The sequence below is a fragment of the Eptatretus burgeri genome, chromosome 5 (assembly GCF_056783735.1).
Source record: "Eptatretus burgeri isolate ZD-2024b chromosome 5, Ebu_testis_v1, whole genome shotgun sequence".
NCBI classification, from domain to species: Eukaryota; Metazoa; Chordata; class Myxini; order Myxiniformes; family Myxinidae; genus Eptatretus; species Eptatretus burgeri.
The window spans coordinates 98,792,219-98,811,650 of NC_140965.1; the positions used below are offsets into that span (position 1 = coordinate 98,792,219).

General features: G+C 41.1%; 1 protein-coding gene across 9 annotated transcripts in view; it reads left to right on the forward strand.

The window, feature by feature from the left end:
- LOC147027036 (calcium-activated potassium channel subunit alpha-1-like) overlaps nt 1-19,432 on the forward strand; it is a 278,274-nt gene that overhangs the window by 30,355 nt on the left and 228,487 nt on the right. Inside the window, exon 1 of one of the 9 annotated variants that reach the window (XM_085883107.1) lies at nt 19,183-19,205. The exons of the other annotated variants lie outside the window; for them this stretch is intronic. The gene's annotated coding sequence lies outside the window, so the exon portion shown is untranslated. Of the gene's footprint in view, nt 1-19,182; nt 19,206-19,432 lie in introns of those variants that run through there. 9 annotated transcript variants of the gene reach the window in all.

Below are 19,432 nucleotides of genomic sequence, written 5' to 3' on the forward strand. Positions count from 1 at the left end.
TCACTCAAACTAAAGCTACCAGGCTCGCTTTAATATCTTTCTTGCAAACAAACATCACACGTTTTTCAAACAAACATCACCCACTTTTCTGACTCGCTCATTTTCACTTCTCACTTTACATTCTCTCTTTTATTTCTCTTTATTTAAGGCCTGGCCTTGATGAGGACTATTTCATCCATGACTGGAGCCTTCAACGTTAAAAAAAAAAATGCCTTGGTTTCCACAACCTGAAGGCGAGAAAGGTGAGAGGCGGGAGCACCAGCCCAGAGGGGAGAGCAGTACTCCATCAGGCTGCGGATGAAAGCTTTGTATGTGGTCTGGAGCTCAGGTCTGCCAAGGAAGGACTTTGCACGATGGAGGATGCCCAGTCAACGACTGGCTTTGGAGGCCAGGTTGGAAATGTGGCTTTCCCAGGAAAGATGATGGCACATAGTGAGGCCCAAAAGTTTGAATAAAAAGATTTCTTCAAGAGGATTATTGAGAAAGTAGAAAAGGAGGTTGTGGGGGGGGGGTGGTCCAGGCAGTCCTTTCAGAGAGATATTGTGAGAGTGTGAGAATTGTCAGGATTGAAAGACATGTTCCACGTGTTGGACCAGCTTGTGATTTTATTCAGATCTGCAGAGAGTGAAGAGGCTGCTGATTTCTGATATGAAGGATGAGAGATGGTATTGCAGAGGGTGGAGTCATCAGCAAAGAAATAAAGAGGATTTTCCAGAGTGTCTGAGAGATCATTGATGAAAACGAGAAAAAGCACTGGGCCCAAAACGCTACCTTGAGGAACTCCAGCCTGGACTGAAAGAGGGGATGAGAGAATTCCATTAAGAGCCACACATTGACCGCGACAGGAGAGGAAGTCTGCGAGCCAAGAGTGGCGATTGCCTTGGATGCCATAGGAAGATTTTGGGGAGCAGGGCAGGGTGCCAGACTGTGTCAAAAGCACGTGATATGTCCAGGTTGATGGCTCTGATCTCATGTCTGGCATTGAGGATCTCCATCCATTGTTGGGAGAGCAGAAGCAGCAAGTCCCGGGTAGACTTGGTCTGAATCCAAATTGATGATCGGAAATCAGGCCATTGGAGAAGAGGAAGGATTTAATGTCAGAAGCGACGATGGATTCTATAACGTTGCTGATGATTGGGAGAAGGCTGATTTGTCTGTAGTTGTAGGGATCTGTTTTTGCACCTTTTTAATCCAGAGCTGTAGTGTTAGCTGCTTTCCAAGCAGAAGGCAGATGACCTTGAGCGAATGAGAGGGTGAATAGAACAGAGAGAGCGTGAGCAAGCGCAGCAGCGCAGGTTTTTTAGGACATGTGGGCTGATGCCGTCTGGATCGATTGCAGAATCTGAGTCGAGGTTTGACAGCATGCTCTCCGCCTTGTCAGGAGAAAAGGGCACAGAGTCCAGGACCAGCTGGGTGCGACTGGGTAAGGTGGGTCCAGAAACCCATGGGTTTAGGACCCAAGATTTAGAAGCTAACATGGAGTTTAGGCATTCCACCTTTTCACGTGCGGTGTCTGCTGCGCGGCCATTTAAGGTAAGGGAGGGGATGGAAGGGAAACGTACACCAGAAACAAACTTAGCTAGATGCAACCAGGATTTGGAGGATGGAAACAGATTTGAGAGTTCAGACTTGAGATTAGAAAGATGTTGTTTTCTGGCTCTCCTGAGCGTAGACACACACTTGCTCCAGGCTTTCTGGAAGGAACTGAGATTGCCTTCAGTTGGATTTACCTTCCTTGAGGCAAAGGCAAGTTGTTTCAGGACAACTGCCTCACCACAAGAAACTGCCTCACCTTTTGCCTCACCTCACCTGTGTTGTTAATCAAATAAGGAGTTCTCCTCCACTTGGTTGTTTGGATCTATGAATCAGAAGAAGACAATCCCCTTACCCTTAGGCATTTCACAATAACAGAAGGCTTGACAAACCTTCCAGGAGCATTATTTAATAGTTTTCTTAACTGTGGCCTCAGGACATAGATCACAGGTTCTTCCCTCTGCAAGAACTGGTTTGTTTGTTTGAAGGTTCACAGCACCAGTCTAAAAAACAATAAGTACAGTATCCTTCAGTCTGGGTTATTAAAGACTCCCTGAAGCCTTCTGAATCTTGCCTGTGATGCCCTCCCTGACTTGAAATATGATGTCAAACTTAGAAACAGCATCAGGGTTTGCTTCACTGTAGTCTGGAAAGACAGCCATCGGGTTGAAACATTCGTGATGCATTCTCTGTACGCTTGGTCACAAACCATGCACTCCAAGCAGTAAGATCTAAGCTAATTATTTCACTTTGCAGATTAGTCATATCAGTAGTACAGATCAATAGTAAACTCTACATCAAACCCATAACTACATACATATAAGGAAACACATCCCTGCTTGCCAAGCAGCATTATTAATCATATGACAAGGGTAGCCATCAAAATAGATTGCAGAATTTCACTTCAGGACCCTTGCCTTCAGCAGATTCCAAATACCAATATTCATTGAAGTGTTGTCAACACTAACAGAGGAGCATATGCTCCACAGGTTTGGGTTCTGGAGAAGTTCTGCAAGTTTTCTATCCAGTGCATGGTCGATACCTTCGGAAGTTGCACTAGTCCATGAGCACATGTCAAGAAAGCAGGTAACAATGCTGTTTTGATTGACATAACGTGTGACAGTTAAAGGGTTCATTAGCCCATCCCCCACAGCAGAAGATGGGGTTTTGCAATCGTGTGTGTGTGTGTGTGTGTGTGTGTGTGTGTGTGTGTGTGTGTGTGTGTGTGTGTGTGTGTGTGTGTGTGTGTGTGTCCATGCCATAATTTTTTTCCATTTGAACTTTTGTCATCAAATTTTCAACAAAACTTTATGATGAGAATATTAAGAAGACAAATTAATAATTTGGTCAAAAGGTCAAATGCCAGCATCACATGAAATCGTCAATTTTCATCAAATTGATTTGAATTTTAAAAAATTAGCATATTGGATCACTGAATTGGTTCACCAATCAAAAGTTATGCGCTTTACCGAGCTACGTGGTGTGAAGGTTGGCATTGCGTGGCGGAGGTATGCGCTTTACCGAGTGCCCTTCTAGTTTATATGTGCCATTTGAACCATCAACGGAAACTGAAAATGGGTGAACTTTCATGGTTTCAAGAAGGTCTTCCATCAACACCCATGCAACAGCTTGATTCAGTATGCAAGTGGCTTTTGTTGATGCGGAATGATACTTGGCGACAAATTTGGAATCATAAAAACCATTTCTTATTGTAGGTGACAGGAGATCATGAAAGGCATTACAAATAGCAAGAACGTTACAATGGGCAGTTAAGACATATTTTCACATCTTTCAGTCCTTTACATGGTTTCACTCGAATCTGGTGCATTGAAGCTTAGCTTGGATTGTTCCTTCAATGCTATGAACTGGTTGGTCTTGATGGCTTTTGACTTAGAGTGCTTGATGATATCCTGCTTTCCCACATGATCACAATTATTTCTTGTCACAGATGTTGCATCAAAATATATGCAAAGAGCATCAAACATCATAATCACTCCAATATGTTTTGCATTTTAATAGTCATTGTCATACATTTAAAAAAAAAAAAACTAAAATGCTTGCATTTATTAACTTCCCAAAACAATTCACTTCATTACAAAAACAACAAGAGCTCAAGTGAGCACAATATACGCCCGAACAAGAAGGTATATGCAGAATTGTGCTACTACATGGAAAACAGCATCCTGGTTGCCATGGCAACCACTTTAGATGACAAACGTATGTCGCGACACACCATCTCCACAGTCTGTACCTATGTACCAAATATGAAATGTGAAAGTTGAAAACTTTGGGAGTTAGAGTACGGACAGGAACGGACGGACGGACAGACAGACAGACGGACAGATGGACGACTGGTATCACATAATATGCCCAGATATATATATATATATATATATATATATATATATATATATATATATATATATATATATACATATATATACATATACATATATACATATATATATATATATATATATATATATATATATATATATATATATATATATATATATATATATACACACACACACATCAGGCATATAACAAGAAAAACAGCAATCAGAGATTGCTCTTTTTCTTGATCTTATCGATCTTATCAGCCATTTCAGAGAAGAAGGTTTTTGAAGGTTAAAACAAACATAAACAATATGGCTGCCGAATCACGTGACTGATGACGTCATCAAAAAAATTTGTGGACCATTTTATCCCGAGATGACACTCATAAATTTCTATACTGATCGGATGTAGCATTCTACGTAATGCAATTATGACGTCATAGCGAAGGCACCTAAGACGTCATAAAATACCACACTCATTCCCCATGAGGAGTACTTGCTATGTGCCAAGTTTCAATTTTTTCCTTGTTATGGTTTCAGAGATACAGAAGTCCAACGTTTTTCCAATATGGCTACCACACCACATTACCTATGACGTCATAATTATCATTAAAACATTCTACATGAGTACTCACACCAATGTTGAAAATTTCGTCTCAATCCGACAAGCAGTTGCAAAGGAAAAACATGAAAGTTCTGTGCGGACACACACACACACACACACACACACACACACACACACACACACACACACACACACACACACACACACACACACACACACACACACACACACACACACACACACACACGGCCCCAAATGCAATGCCCTCTCCGAATCCTTCGGCGAGGGTAATAAACACAAGCCTGTACCTGTCCCCATGAAATGACATGATGGATGGGAGTTCTTTTTTCCACGCCTTATCAAACTTTGTTTTGTATGGGGCTGCTCCTCCTGAAAACCTCTGGGACTTTGCAGGAGAGATATGACCACCTTGTTCCTGGTCAGTCATATTACTCCATGCTGGGTTCACTTGTGGAGGGAGCTATGTTGAGTCAACAATGAAGAACCACAAACAACCACTTCCATTCCGACACTTTCTTTTGAATTGAAGGTCCCATCTCGTCTGATGATTGCCTACTTCTGCAAAATATGGAAGAAAACTCGAACTTTTAAGATACCCATATGCAAGAAAGGCAAGATCGTGAGACATCGACTGGTTTTGTGTGTCACACGGCCAAATCGTGTGAGTTGATGAGACAGAGTACTACGTGAACTTAGAGGGAGTATATGAGTGATAAAGTGTTTTACTGTACCTTGAGATGTTGAGGTCGTGGAGAGATTCACTTACCTTGGCAGTGATATTCATGTCTCTGCTGGCTGCGAGTCAGAGGTCAATAGACGTCTGGGTCAGGCCTGGGGAGTCATGTATTCACTGGATCATGGGGTGTGGTGCTGCTGGTACCTGTGCGGGAGGACGAAAGTCTGAGTCTTCAGGTCCTTGGTGCTTCCAGTCTTGCTCTATGGATGCAATACTTGGACTCTGACCAAGGATCTGAGATGGAGACTTAATTCCTTTGGTACCAGGTCTCTTTGGAGAATCCTTGGCAATCGCTGGTCAGACTTTGTGTCCAACGAACGGTTTCTGAGAGAGATTCAGATGAGATTTGTTACCTGCATAGTCCGCATAGTGCATTACCTGCATAGTGAGCATCAGCTGCGGCTGTACGGACATGTGGCTCGTTTTCCTGACGCTGATCCTGCTCACCATATTCTCTCAGCGAGGGAGTCTCGTGAGTGGAGGAGGCCAACGGGCCGACCACGTGCCTCGTGGTTGCAGCAGGTTGATCAGCATCTCAAGCAGATGAGGATGGGCCAGGAATCTGCCTGGGGGGTGGTCAGACGGAGGCCCCTGGATTACCGGCGGAAAGTGGACGCAGCGACGCGCTGCTCTGGTGCATGCTCCCATACCTGACCTGGCTGTACCTTGTGCATTGTCCTCGCTGGACAACATAGGCCCATGACTGGTGCAATGTGGTTTTGTTAGTGTATGTGCAAAGTAGCAATCAATGTTGCCTCTCCATGCACTTGTGGATCAGCCTGATATTTACACCTTGCCCAATATTCTCACATGTGGACAATTGGCTGAGTAATATTGACAAGTCCAATATATTATCATTCCCTTTCCTCCCATTTTCCTTTCCTTTTTTACTCTCTCCTCTCTCACAGCTCACTGCACTCCCTTCTCCCTTTCCTAACCGTTTCCTTTTTTTGTTCTCAATTTTATTCCTCTAAACCCGATGGCCCTGGCCAATATAATCTTTAAATCATTCACTTGATGTTTTCACGAATCAATCTCTATTTGTTGAACAAATGTCACTGGTTTCTTGGCATCGTTAATTGTGTGACCAGCCAGGCTTATCCTTCTCCAATAACTCATAAGCAATGTGTCAAGGAATAAACCTTTTATGTTTTGGATCTGCAGCATCCAGAATGTGACCAAATGTCAACTACAACGCTGATACCTTGACCAAAATACACTACAGGGTGACCAAAAAGTCAGGAAACGCAGAGTTAATATTGCATAAAGTAAATAATAATAAAAAAAATAACCGAGGACAAAAATAATGCTTTCCGACAGTAAAGATAATTTATTTATGAGTTGATTAACATGTGAGATTACCACTGGTAGAGTAAATGACAGTAAATGTTCAAATTGTTGGCACTTCGATTCCATGAACACATGATGTTTGGGCATTTCTGAGGAAGCTCACTCTCTCATCTTTTGTAAATTTTGCTGACATCACTTATTTGGAGAAAGTAGGGGTAATTCATGGACCGGTGTTTGTGTGTTTGTTTGTTACGCTACTCCTCCAATTACATCCACACTGCTACATAGGATCAGCATGACCCCAATTAGTGTATAGAAGTGTTTTTCTCTTTGTCTGTGGTCTTGGTGGGGGGGGGGGGGTGATGCAGATTCTCTATGTAAATGTGTATCATGTAGCGCCACCTCTAGGTAGGAGAGGGTATTACAAGTCTCTCATTTACAATGCAGTATTTCTGTCCCCACGTTTTCCAGTGCAGTGAGGTGTTTTGAATGATAAGCATTAGGTATGTTTTTGTTTCATGCACATAACCTGGGTTTTTATTTTTATTTTTGCATATACAAAGCTGTCAGCTGCCTATACACTTCCAAAATAAAGGTATGTTTCAGAAGAACGTGTTGCATGCTTGTAAAAAGATCGCCCATCGGGTGGGTACTCTGCTGGTACCTACAAAAGGCAAAAACCTCTCGTTCTCTCTCTTTTGTTTGTATGTGTCCTATGCACGGCCACATCTCTTAAGTTACAAACTCCAAACTCGGGGTACAAATACAACTTTGTTTGGGGGGTGACATAGACTATGTGGCCACGGCCTCACACGGGGTTGTGTGGGGCAAGCTGAGGGGGGATAAATTCCCTACGTGAATATCTACTGTGTAGCGCTACCTGGTGGTGGTGGTGGCAAAGGGTATTACAATTTCCAAATTTACTTTGGCTACAATTTGTTACTTATTCACCTTTCTCTTCCTGTCCAACGCTGGGTAAATCTGACAGTTTAAAATAATACACAAGGTAAAAATTGATTATTATTGCAGTCCAACCGCCCAAATGCTATCTGGCTCCTGACTTGGCGGCCACCCTGAACATTACCATTTAAAGGATTGGCACTGCATGTAGTTCTGCAAATTTATTTACAACTCGTTATTTGATTTTCAATGGGGTTTCGCTGTCATGATCACTTTGTACAAAATGTTGGTAAATATTAGGCACAATACGGTGTCTTTCCTCCTTCAGAGCAAGTGCAAGTTTTGTGGTAGGTTGTGATTTGTTGATTTTTGACTCCTGGTCGGCATTCCAAAATTTCCCAGAGGTTCATTTTGTTTTAGGTTGGCCACAGCATATTCTTCCATCCTTCACCGAAGGTGGATGTTTGTTATGTTTTCACCCCTGTCTGTCTGTCTGTTTGTTTGTCTGTCTGTGAGCAGGATATCTCAAAAGGTTATGGATGGCTTCAAAGAAAATTCCGTGGACAGGTTGGGTGTGTGACAAAAATGAATTGATTAGATTTTGATGAAGATTCCGATTGGATCTGGATCCTAGAATTTTAAAAGTGATTCTTCACCATTGACAGATGGGCCAAAAATGATATATAGCACAATATTTCAAAACGTTATGGATAGATTCGAACAAAACTTGGTGGACAGGTTGGGGGTGTGACAAGGCCAAATTGATTTGATTTTGGTGAAGATCTGGATATGAATACGAGTTGTTTTTTTTTTTTAGCTTATCTGAATTGGAATTTTAAATACTGAAATGTGTTGTCATCTTGCACCATCCATCCATCCATCCGTCTCTTTGTCCATCTGTCCGTGTCCAATTTTGATCTCTCTGGCCAAACGGCTGTGCCGATCTGAATGAAATTTCGCAGTGAAGTTCTGCTCCTGACCTGTAACAGGGATTGCAAAGCTCGTTCCAGTCACATGACTTTATGTAGGTCAAGATAACGGACTGAGTAAATTCCTTCAAAAATCTTCTTTTCCCAACCCACCACAGTCAGAATGCTAACAAATTTAGGTTTCAATATGAGGAGAGGGTACTGATGTTAAATTGTGGAGGCCATGCCGATCACGTGACCGAAGGTGTGTCAAAATGGTGGACTTTGTAAAAAATTTGGGAAAATCCATAAATTCCTTCAAAAATCTTCTTCACCAGAACCACCAGTCAGAATGCTAACAAATTTGGGTTACAACATTAGGCCAGGGCTCAGATAAGCTACAGGTCCAGTGGTCCTATTTTTAATCATTCCAGTGATTCTTCACCATTGAGAGATTTAGCCAAAAACCATATGTGGTATGATATTTCAAAAGGTTGGAGACAGGTTATGACAAAACTTGGTGGATGAGTTGGGCAGGTGACAAGCAGCAGTGACCGATAACGTCATCCTTCTATATTAAATAAGGCAATTCTCTGTGTGTATGTATGTACGTATGTATGTATGTATGTCATACAAAAAAACAGGGCTGGCCCGATCCCCACTACATTTTGCATATGTGTTGGTAATGCTCAGGGTCAGGTCCTGGGCACAAGGAACCCTTCCCCCACCCCCCCACCCCCACCGTAATGAGGGAGGCAGATATAACATGATTTTCACCCAATGACATCAGAGTTATCAATAAATATTCTTCATAGGGAGTCCCTCCTATATTTAAAGTTTTACATTGATCAGACAAGTGGTTGCAGAGAAATAAAAATTTAAAGAGATGTGGATACACACACACACACACACACACACACACACACACACACACACACACACACACACACACACACACACGCACGCACACACACACACACACACACACACACACACACACACACACACACACACACACACACACACACACACACACAGTAGTTTCAAACCGCCTTCAGGGCGAGGCTAATAAGTACATCTTCAGCAGACTTCACGTTAGTGCAAGACTTCTACAGGGCACTATAAAATTCAGATTGATACCGTTTGTATATAAACGTGCAAAAACAACCAAACGGAGAAAGGACAGACATTGATATTGCTTAAGAGAATTTCCTCACAACCAATAACTCTTCAGACATTCTATATTGCAGAGCAGACTGGAGTAAATACCAGCATCATTGGCTGCGGGTGTGGCTGTGCCATTGATGGGATGCCATCTGCTGGTTAGGGTAGAAATTTGTAATTTGTTTCGGGTGCCGGCAATAGCTCACCTAGTCTTGGGGAAGGACACCGTGGGATTTTTAACGTATTTAACATGTCCACGTACTGCAAACCTGGAAGTTTTTGGAAGGGATAATAAGGTGAATTGTGTTCTACAGTGTTCAAGTTTATAATTTAATTCAAATAAAATAAAGATTGTAAAGGTTGTATGAAAAAAACATTCCGGAAGTTACCACTGTTGACGCAGTGGTTATTACACCACCTTATCTGACATGTTACCATAGTTTTTCTTGCGCATTGTTTGTGTCCTTCATAACATCCTTAAAAAACAGTAAGTCTCCTGTTTGGAATGATTTTCAATTTTATTTGACTGTGAGATGGGCAAACAGAGTTTCAAAAAAATAAAATAAAAAAATCGTACCTGAGTCTGAAGGACGTGGTGCAGTTCAACCAAAAATTAAAACAACTATAGGTACTTTCAAAGTACACCGCCACCATGCCAAATAAATAAATACCATATCCCTCGGCACACGACATTGTCGGGGCGCCTTCGCCGTGCAGCACATGGAGACGGAATTGGGAGCGCTGTACAATAATTGATTGATTAATTGATCAATTGTATAATATAAATAAATAATAATCGTAATATAATTAATTTCTTAATCAATTGGCTAATAGCATACCTAAACCACCGCTGTTTCATCCAAATCTGTAACTTTTTGAAAATGAATTAATTGAAAAATTGAATTATAATTCATCCATTAATTGATAGGTCAATAAATCAAAAACATTCTTTATAGCCAAATCACTTGGTCACTGTCATGTCCAAATTTCAACTTCCTCGCTCCAAAGGAGCCTGATATGAGATATTGTTCAGATGAGAAAGAAAATAAATAAGTCATTAATAAATCGATAATAATTAAGTAATTAATCAATTAATAAATAAAAAAAACATTTTGCCAAAGCACTTGCTCACTATTGTGCCCAAATTTCAGCTTCCGAGCTCAAAGGATGGCTGAGATATCACCCGGAAAAACAAAAAAACAACCAAGAAAACAGAGTAAAAACCAAGTACTCCCTTCGGCACCCGGTGATGACGTGATGCATTGGGAAGGATCGGTGCATAAAGGTAACACATACACGAGAATGCGAACAAGCCAATCAATTGAGCTCATTGGACTGAAACCGCTGTGGGGCGTGGCCGCTATTTTATTGGCCAACACGACACACAAACGTACATCGGCCTACGTGTACATCGGAAACTGAATGTCGGAATAATGGACTTTGGAGAATATTTTTGGCCTTTCATGACTGTTGTCTTCAGCAATTGTTCCATAAATAATGTAGTTGGCGAGATGTACACACACAGCCCCCCAAAAAGATGCCAATTCCATTTAAAACCCATGGAGGTCACTTTTGACAGAAGTGTAAAAAATATATATAACAGTGAACACAGGTTTATTTGCATTGGGCACAATTCCACAATCAAGGGGTGTCTGTCCACCCAAATTCCATCCATCCATCCATAGGGACCATACTCTGTGCAGAGCGATGGTGGTGGCTAAGCAGTCTCCTGGGCTATTGGGCACAATCCGAGACAAGTCACCACTCCAACACATGATACCAGCAAGTTGGTACTCATTTTGTTGACCTCAGAAGGATCCATCCATCCATCCATTGGGACCATACTCTGTTCAGAGCATTGGTGCTGCCTCAGTCTACTTGGCTATTTGGCACAATCTTGGACGGGTCACCACTCCAACCATTTCTTGGAGCACAGCTATGCCACTGATGCTATGCCCCTCTACCAGTACACTGGTACTCATTTCACCGACCTCAGGAGGATGACAGGCTGAGTCAATCACACCTGGTGTTGATTCGGCAGCCAACGGGGCTCAAACTCAGGACCCTAGGATCCCACGCCACCACCCTAACCGCCCTAACCGCCCTAACCGCCCTAACCGCCAAGCAAACACCAGGCTACTCTCTTAATGTTAGTGACAGTCTCTTACTCCCTGCCATGTCCACGACATTTCGTCAAACTCAACAATTAGATTTCCGTCAGTATTGTTCGTTATGCGTTTACCAAACTACAAACCTATAAAAACGGATCACCACACTCTTTCTCTCGTTTGGGGCATCCAAACGCTACACAGTGTTTTCCCATCGTGAATATCAGGACATTTAATGCACTGAAATTCATCAAAAAACGATCAAAATCATGTTGACGACTTGACGGTCGAAAACATGGCAGCGAGTGTCCAGGGCGGCGTCAGGTCACGTGACCTAATTAACGCTTTGGTTGACGTATTGACCTCGATGATCCCCACATGCAATGTTAGGGTCTTCTTCTTCATTTTCAACGGGTGGTTAAACATTGAAGCGGTTTGAGGTTGTTCGCCAAAGTGAGGGCTTGTGGAGTGGCTGGTCAGGTAGCTAATTGGATTGCAAACTGGCTTAGTGCTCGGAAGCAAAGAGTGGCACTGAGTGAGAGGATGTCTTGCTGGGAGGATGTAAGTAGTGGGGTACCTCAGGGATCAGTACTCAGACCATTACGATTCATTACTTGCATCAACGATTTTGATAATGGGTTGAAGAGTAAGCTTTCCAAATTTGCAGATGACACAAAGCATGGAGGTGAGGTGGATGGGAGAGGGGCTGGTGATCAGATTCAAGAAAGTATTGATACTTGTATGAATTGGGAAAAATACTGGCAGATGGAATTTAACCTGAGCAAGTGTAAGGTGTTGGGGATGGAAAAGAACAATGAAAATAGATTACCGGATGGAAGGGGTAATTTTGGAGTGTGTCACACAGGACAAGGATCTGGGGGGTGGTAATAGATCTGGGAGGTAAGCAGGCAGCACAATGCCAGGCAGCTACAGGTAGAGCAAATCGGGTTTTAGATTGTATTCGGAGGGGGATCATTAATGAATCAAAAGAGGTGGTGTAAACATTGCACAGGAATTTAGTGAGGGCCACATCTAGAATATTGTGTGCACTTTTGGTCACCACAGTTCTGGAAAGACAGAGATGCCATAGAGAGGGTTCAGCACAGGGCTACGAGATTGATTCCAAGCCGAGCGAGAGAGAGCGATAGGACCAGGGGCCGTAGCCTGAGCGTAAAGAAGAGGAGAGTTAAGACGGTAGTAAAGGCCCAGTCACACCTTGACGTTTTAGCCATCAATGGCAACGTATCACAATGTATGTAAAACGCTGGCTTACGCTGAAATTTTAATGTTTTTTTTTTTAAAAAGATTCGGACGTATTCATAACGAGTTCGTCGTATCCATAACATATTAGTAACGGACACAGAACGTTTCGTTCTCTTATAGATAACTTATACCAACGAATGCTTAGCCTGTTGTCGGCCTTCACAACCTATGCCCAACGATAGTCTAACTTATGCATAGCGCGCTGCACGTATCGCCGACGATCACGTGGCGTAGCCTATTAAAAGGCTGCCGCACAACGATTCAAATCATAACCTCCGGAGAAATGGAAGTGTCAACATCACAGTCACACCTTGGTGATCTTGCTAGCGTTTGCCGACCTCTGTAAAATGCCTCTAAAACGCTGGCGCACGTCGAATACGGTATGAGTAAGTTTGGTATCCGTGAATAGAACGCTAAAGTACGCTATCATACGTCGTAGTAAGCGGAGTACATCTTGAAATTTTAAACGTGTTAAAAATTTTAGGACGTACTTGCCATATGCCTCACATGTCCCGCATGCGATGGGAATAAGTTGTACGCACCATATGCGATCGTTGACACACGTCGACATAAGTTACTTGTAAGTTACTCATAAGTCGAAACACGTCAAGGTAATGGTTAGCGTCAGTGTTCCAGACTCCCTGGTTTTTTTTTTTCTTCAGTATGACTGTGATGTTGACACTTCGATTTCTAGCATGGTTATAATATAATATAATTAATAGGCTGCCGCTCAACGATTTAAATCATAACCGCACGAGAAATTGAAGTATCAACATCACCGTCATACCGAAGAAAAAAAAAAGGGAGTCTGGAACACTGACGCTAAACATTACCTTGACGTGTTTTGACTTATGATTAACTTACAAGTAACGTGTGTCGACATGTGTCAACGATCGCATAACGTGCCTACAACTTATGGCCAGCGTAGCTGAACTTGTGAGTCATACGCTGGTTTCAGTCGTAAAATTTCAAGCATGCTAAAATTTGAGGACAACCTCAAAGTACAACGTTTAAAGCTAGCGTACTACGACATATGGCAGTGTTTTTCAGCGTGTTCTCAATGTTTCCAAAACTTACCGATAACGTATTCGACATGTGCCAGCGTTTTAGACAAATTTTTCAAAAATCAGCAGAAGCTGGCTAAAACGTCAAGGTGTGACTGGGCCTTAAGGCAGGGGACTTTCACTCAGAGAGTAGTTAATGCATGGGATGGTCTCCCTGGAAAGGTAGTGACAACAGAAAAAGTAGATAAGTTTAAATTAGAATGAGATAGGTACCTGGAAATTATGGAGATACAGGGGTATGGGGATGTTGATAAGACTTTTAGGTACTTTGAGCATTGATGGGTGATTGTGTCCATGTGTACGGAGTGCTGTTGGTGGGGGTCTTGTCAAGGGGGGTTGTGTGGTTGATGTGTGTTTTTGACCAAGCCCATGCCCCCTCCCCTGAGGGGAATAAATGGGGGGGGGGCTACAGAAACTACAGAAACTTCAAAAAAACCCAAAAAACAAACAAACAAAAAAATTATTTCATGAATTAAAAACATTTTAAATATTTTCTTCCTTGGATCGTGTGTAGATGGGTTGGTGTGGTGTTCGCACAGGCATGATGGCCTGAATGGCCTCCACCTGTGTTGGATTTCCTTGTTATTCCTTGTTAAACATTAAACTACACCGCTTAAAAATATCACTGCTTTCTGCGCATACGTGATCGAGATGAATTCAGAGCCAAAGCACTGCTGAACGACAGGTTTATTTTCCGATTTGTGTTCAAAATCGAACATGTAATTGAAATCAAGTTGTAAACTGACGTTTGTAGATGGGCGGATAGACGGACGGGCAGACAGAAGTGAACCGATTGCTTAACCCCCTCTTTTCACTTCACGTGTGTGGGACAACAAAACCAGGAGACAAACCAGTGAGCACAAAGCTAAGAATTTTACCAATCCACCATAAAATCCAAATCTATACATTTGGTTGAAATTTTGGATTTCATTTGAAACATAATCGATAATAGGTCATAGTTATAAAGATGGGGATAATGTGATCGAGCCAATACTGTACCTTCAAAGTGCAATCAAGACAATTATTGCAATGATGTTGCACCGTTGTGGCATGCTGATAATTGGATTTCATTCTTTAACGGATGAAATATGGAGAAAGTGCAAAGTGTGCTGCTACCAGTGGCTTTGGTTGATTGCTTTATTAGCTATTTCTTCATCAGTGCCTTCAGGAATTGTTGACACAGTGATAGAAGGTATCCGGAGCCTGTTAGCAAGCATCTAGATACCAATACCATGGTACCACGTCAAAGGATCAGATGTCCTCAGGTCACCCAGTGAGTTCTCATAGAAGTTCGTCTGAGTCTGAGCAATCTTCTTTGCAGTCAAGTTCTTGTAATGACACCATTGGGTCATTGAGCCACTTGCAAATGCTTCCCAGTGATGCTTGAGATGGTAGCTTCCACTCCTGCCGTTATCCAGGGTTTATCGGCCAGATGTAATTTGGCCGATTTTCATGGAAAATATTTATCAACAGCCTCTTGAAGTGACTTTTAGAAGGAATCAGACTTCAATTGGGTATCTGGTCCTGCCAGAATCTCAGCCCACGTCTTCGATGTAATCTATTGCCCAAACTCATAGTTGTTCTGGAATGTCATCGGATGCGAGGTTTCCCTGATAATCCCGTTAATTCTCTTCATCCCGTTTTTGGAAATCCACAACACCGTGTTATGTATATAAATTATGTAAAAGGTTTCTAAATAAATAATTAATGGTGGAATGACGAAAGCATTGATGGAAAAGTGTAAATAAATAAATAACTTATTTAAAGTTGTGTGTTTGGAGTGCATATCGTGAAGTGTATGTAAATAAATAACCAAATAATTATAGGTGGCATGTTGGTAGTGGAGATGGTAAAATGTATATAAATAAAGAAATGATTCAAGGTGGTATGTTGGTAGTGGAGATGGTAAAGTGTATATAAATAAAGAAATGATTCAAGGTGGTATGTTGGTAGTGGAGATGGTAAAGTGTCGATAAATAAAGAAATGATTCAAGGTGGTATGTTGGTAGTGGAGATGGTAAAATGTATATAAATAAAGAAATGATTCAAGGTGGTATGTTGGTAGTGGAGATGGTAAAGTGTCGATTAATAAAGAAATGATTCAAGGTGGTATGTTGGTAGTGGAGATGGTAAAATGTATATAAATAAAGAAATGATTCAAGGTGGTATGTTGGTAGTGGAGATGGTAAAGTGTCGATAAATTAAGAAATGATTCAAAGTGGTATGTTGGTAGTGGAGATGGTAAAATGTATATAAATAAAGAAATGATTCAAGGTGGTATGTTGGTAGTGGAGATGGTAAAGTGTCGATTAATAAAGAAATGATTCAAGGTGGTATGTTGGTAGTGGAGATGGTAAAATGTATATAAGTAAAGAAATGATTCAAGGTGGTATGTTGGTAGTGGAGATGGTAAAGTGTCGATAAATTAAGAAATGATTCAAAGTGGTATGTTGGTAGTGGAGATGGTAAAATGTATATAAATAAAGAAATGATTCAAGGTGGTATGTTGGTAGTGGAGATGGTAAAGTGTCGATAAATAAAGAAATGATTCAAGGTGGTATGTTGGTAGTGGAGATGGTAAAGTGTCGATAAATAAAGAAATGATTCAAGGTGGTATGTTGGTAGTGGAGATGGTAAAATGTATATAAATAAAGAAATGATTCAAGGTGGTATGTTGGTAGTAGAGATGGTAAAGTGTCGATAAATAGATGATTCAAGTTGGTATGTTGGTAGTGGAGATGGTAAAATGTATATAAATAAAGAAATGATTCAAGGTGGTATGTTGGTAGTGGAGATGGTAAAGTGTCGATAAATAAAGAAATGATTCAAAGTGGTATGTTGGTAGTGGAGATGGTAAAATGTATATAAATAAAGAAATGATTCAAGGTGGTATGTTGGTAGTGGAGATGGTAAAGTGTCGATAAATAAAGAAATGATTCAAGGTGGTATGTTGGTAGTGGAGATGGTAAAGTGTCGATAAATAAAGAAATGATTCAAGGTGGTATGTTGGTAGTAGAGATGGTAAAGTGTCGATAAATAAATGATTCAAGTTGGTATGTTGGTAGTGGAGATGGTAAAGTGTCGATAAATAAAGAAATGATTCAAGGTGGTATGTTGGTAGTGGAGATGGTAAAATGTATATAAATAAATAAATTATTCAAGGTGGTATGTTGCTAGTGGAGAGAGTAAAGTGGATATAAATACAGAAATGATTCAAGGTTGTATGTTGCTAGTGGAGAGAGTAAAATGTATATGAATACAGAAATGATTCAAGGTGGTATGTTGGTAGAGGAGATGGTAAAATGTATATAAATAAATAAATTATTCAAGGTGGTATGTTGCTAGTGGAGAGAGTAAAGTGGATATAAATACAGAAATGATTCAAGGTGGTATGTTGGTAGTGGAGAGAGTAAAATGTATATAAATACAGAAATGATTCGAGGTGGTATGTTGGTAGAGGAGATGGTAAAATGTATATAAATAAATAAATTATTCAAGGTGGTATGTTGCTGGTGGAGAGAGTAAAGTGTATGTAATTAATTTTAGGCCATCTGTTGGAAGTGAAGATGGTAAAGTGTATATCGATAAAAAAAAATTCTAGGTGCTAGTGGTGATGGTAAAATGTACTGTATATGAATAAATAAGTCAAAGTGTGTTGGTAGTGACATGTAAAGTATATATAAATAAATAATGGTTCCCAAAAGTGCATGCAATCCTGTACTAACTAATCTCTGCCATAACATTTTCCTTTAAAAAATCACCAAAATTCGGAAATAAATTCGTGTCCCATGGCTTTTGGCTTTGATCCTGAAATCATTTGATGTCCCTCATACCCAGATATTATTGCATACATTTGCCAAATATGAAAGAAATCCGTCCAGCTGTTTTCGAGTTGAGGCTCTGGACAGACGCACAGACAGAAGGATTGACAATACCCAAAATATATCCCCCAGCCAGGATGATGCCAAGTTAGGGGGCTGTGAAAAGGTTGAAAATGCTTATTATTACCTCTGCCACTGAAGATGAAGGTTATGTGTTCACCCCTCCCTGTCTGTTTTGTCTGTTTGTTTGTTTGTTTGTGTGAAGGATATCTCAAAAAGTTGTGGAAGGATCCGGATGAAATTTGGTGGGCAGATTGGGTGTGTGAGAAGGACTAACTGATTGGATTTTGATGAAGATCCGAATCCGGATCTGGATACGAGAATTATTTAATTTACAAAAGTGATTTTTCACCATTTAGAGATTGTGCCCAAAATGATACTACAAAAATGTGTTGGGCCCGATATGTTCTCGTGGATCAGGTATTACGTGGCGGAGGTACGCGCTCCACTGAGAGCCCTTCTCGTTCCTTGCTGAAGCCATGATGATATCAGCCAGAGCTGTTTAGCGTGTTTCCCTCATTTTATTAACTTACATACTATCAAGTTATCTAGTCCTGTAAAGTCATGTCTGACTTCTGGTGACATTCATGATCAGATTTGTCCAGAAATCCGCACTATCTGGCACTGCTTCCAAAGCTCGACAGGGAGCTTGGTTGTTTGGCATATGACCTTTTAACAATTTACAAATTGCTTTTGGAATGAAATTTAAATGCTAATTTAAAAAGACATCTTATATAATAGCGTGCGTGCGTGCGTGCGACAATCTTCACACCGATTGGTTGGACAGATGCCCTGACTCGACTCACAATTGTAACTTTGATGCGTATTTAAGATGCTTCACGAAGAATATAATTAATTTACGATCATTTATTAACATTTAATAAAAAAAATTACATGCAAAGACGACCGACATGCAAACATGGCAGGAAGAGCTAAATATTCCACTGTTTCAATGAGGTAATGAATCAACATGGAATGACGATAAATTAATTTGCCATTTTTGATTTGAAGAACGGGGAGTTAAGGGAGAGGAGGTTGTTTTGTGTGGTTGAGGCCTTTGGGTGGTGAGGTGGCTTGAAGACAGATTTAATCCTCCGGCCGCCATGTTTGTTCTCCCTGCTCTGGAAAGGTGAAAACTCCTCGAAGCTGTCATATTCACAATCGCTCCGCACTCCCTATACGTGTTCCCTTGAATGTAAAACTACCAAAGCGACAGTTGCACGGATATTTAGCCGATCGGTGTTTCGGCCTCAGCGATCGAGACAGCGGTCTGTTAACTTATGCACCGCCCAAACATCTCTCAAAGAAGATATTTAACCCCGTCGTTTGTAATTTGTCCGAGGTCATTATTTACTTTCGACCCGAGATGCAGGGCAGGAGTCTCGGGAACCCGGGAAGGTTGCTGTCGCGCTACCGTATAACTATGTTTTCAGGTAATTATTCTCTTTGCATGAGCCTACTTGTCTGCTCCTATAACTTAATTACTTAATAATTCATTGACATGAATTTGAAAATAAATTAAAATCCCTTCAGGTTCGAGGGAAAAGATTAATTAATAGCACAACGTGTTCATTTCCATTCCTCGGGGTTTGGGAGAGCCGACAAGGTTCTTCTTGATCCTCTGCTTGTTCTTCTTCTTCATCTTGTTCTTCATCTTCTT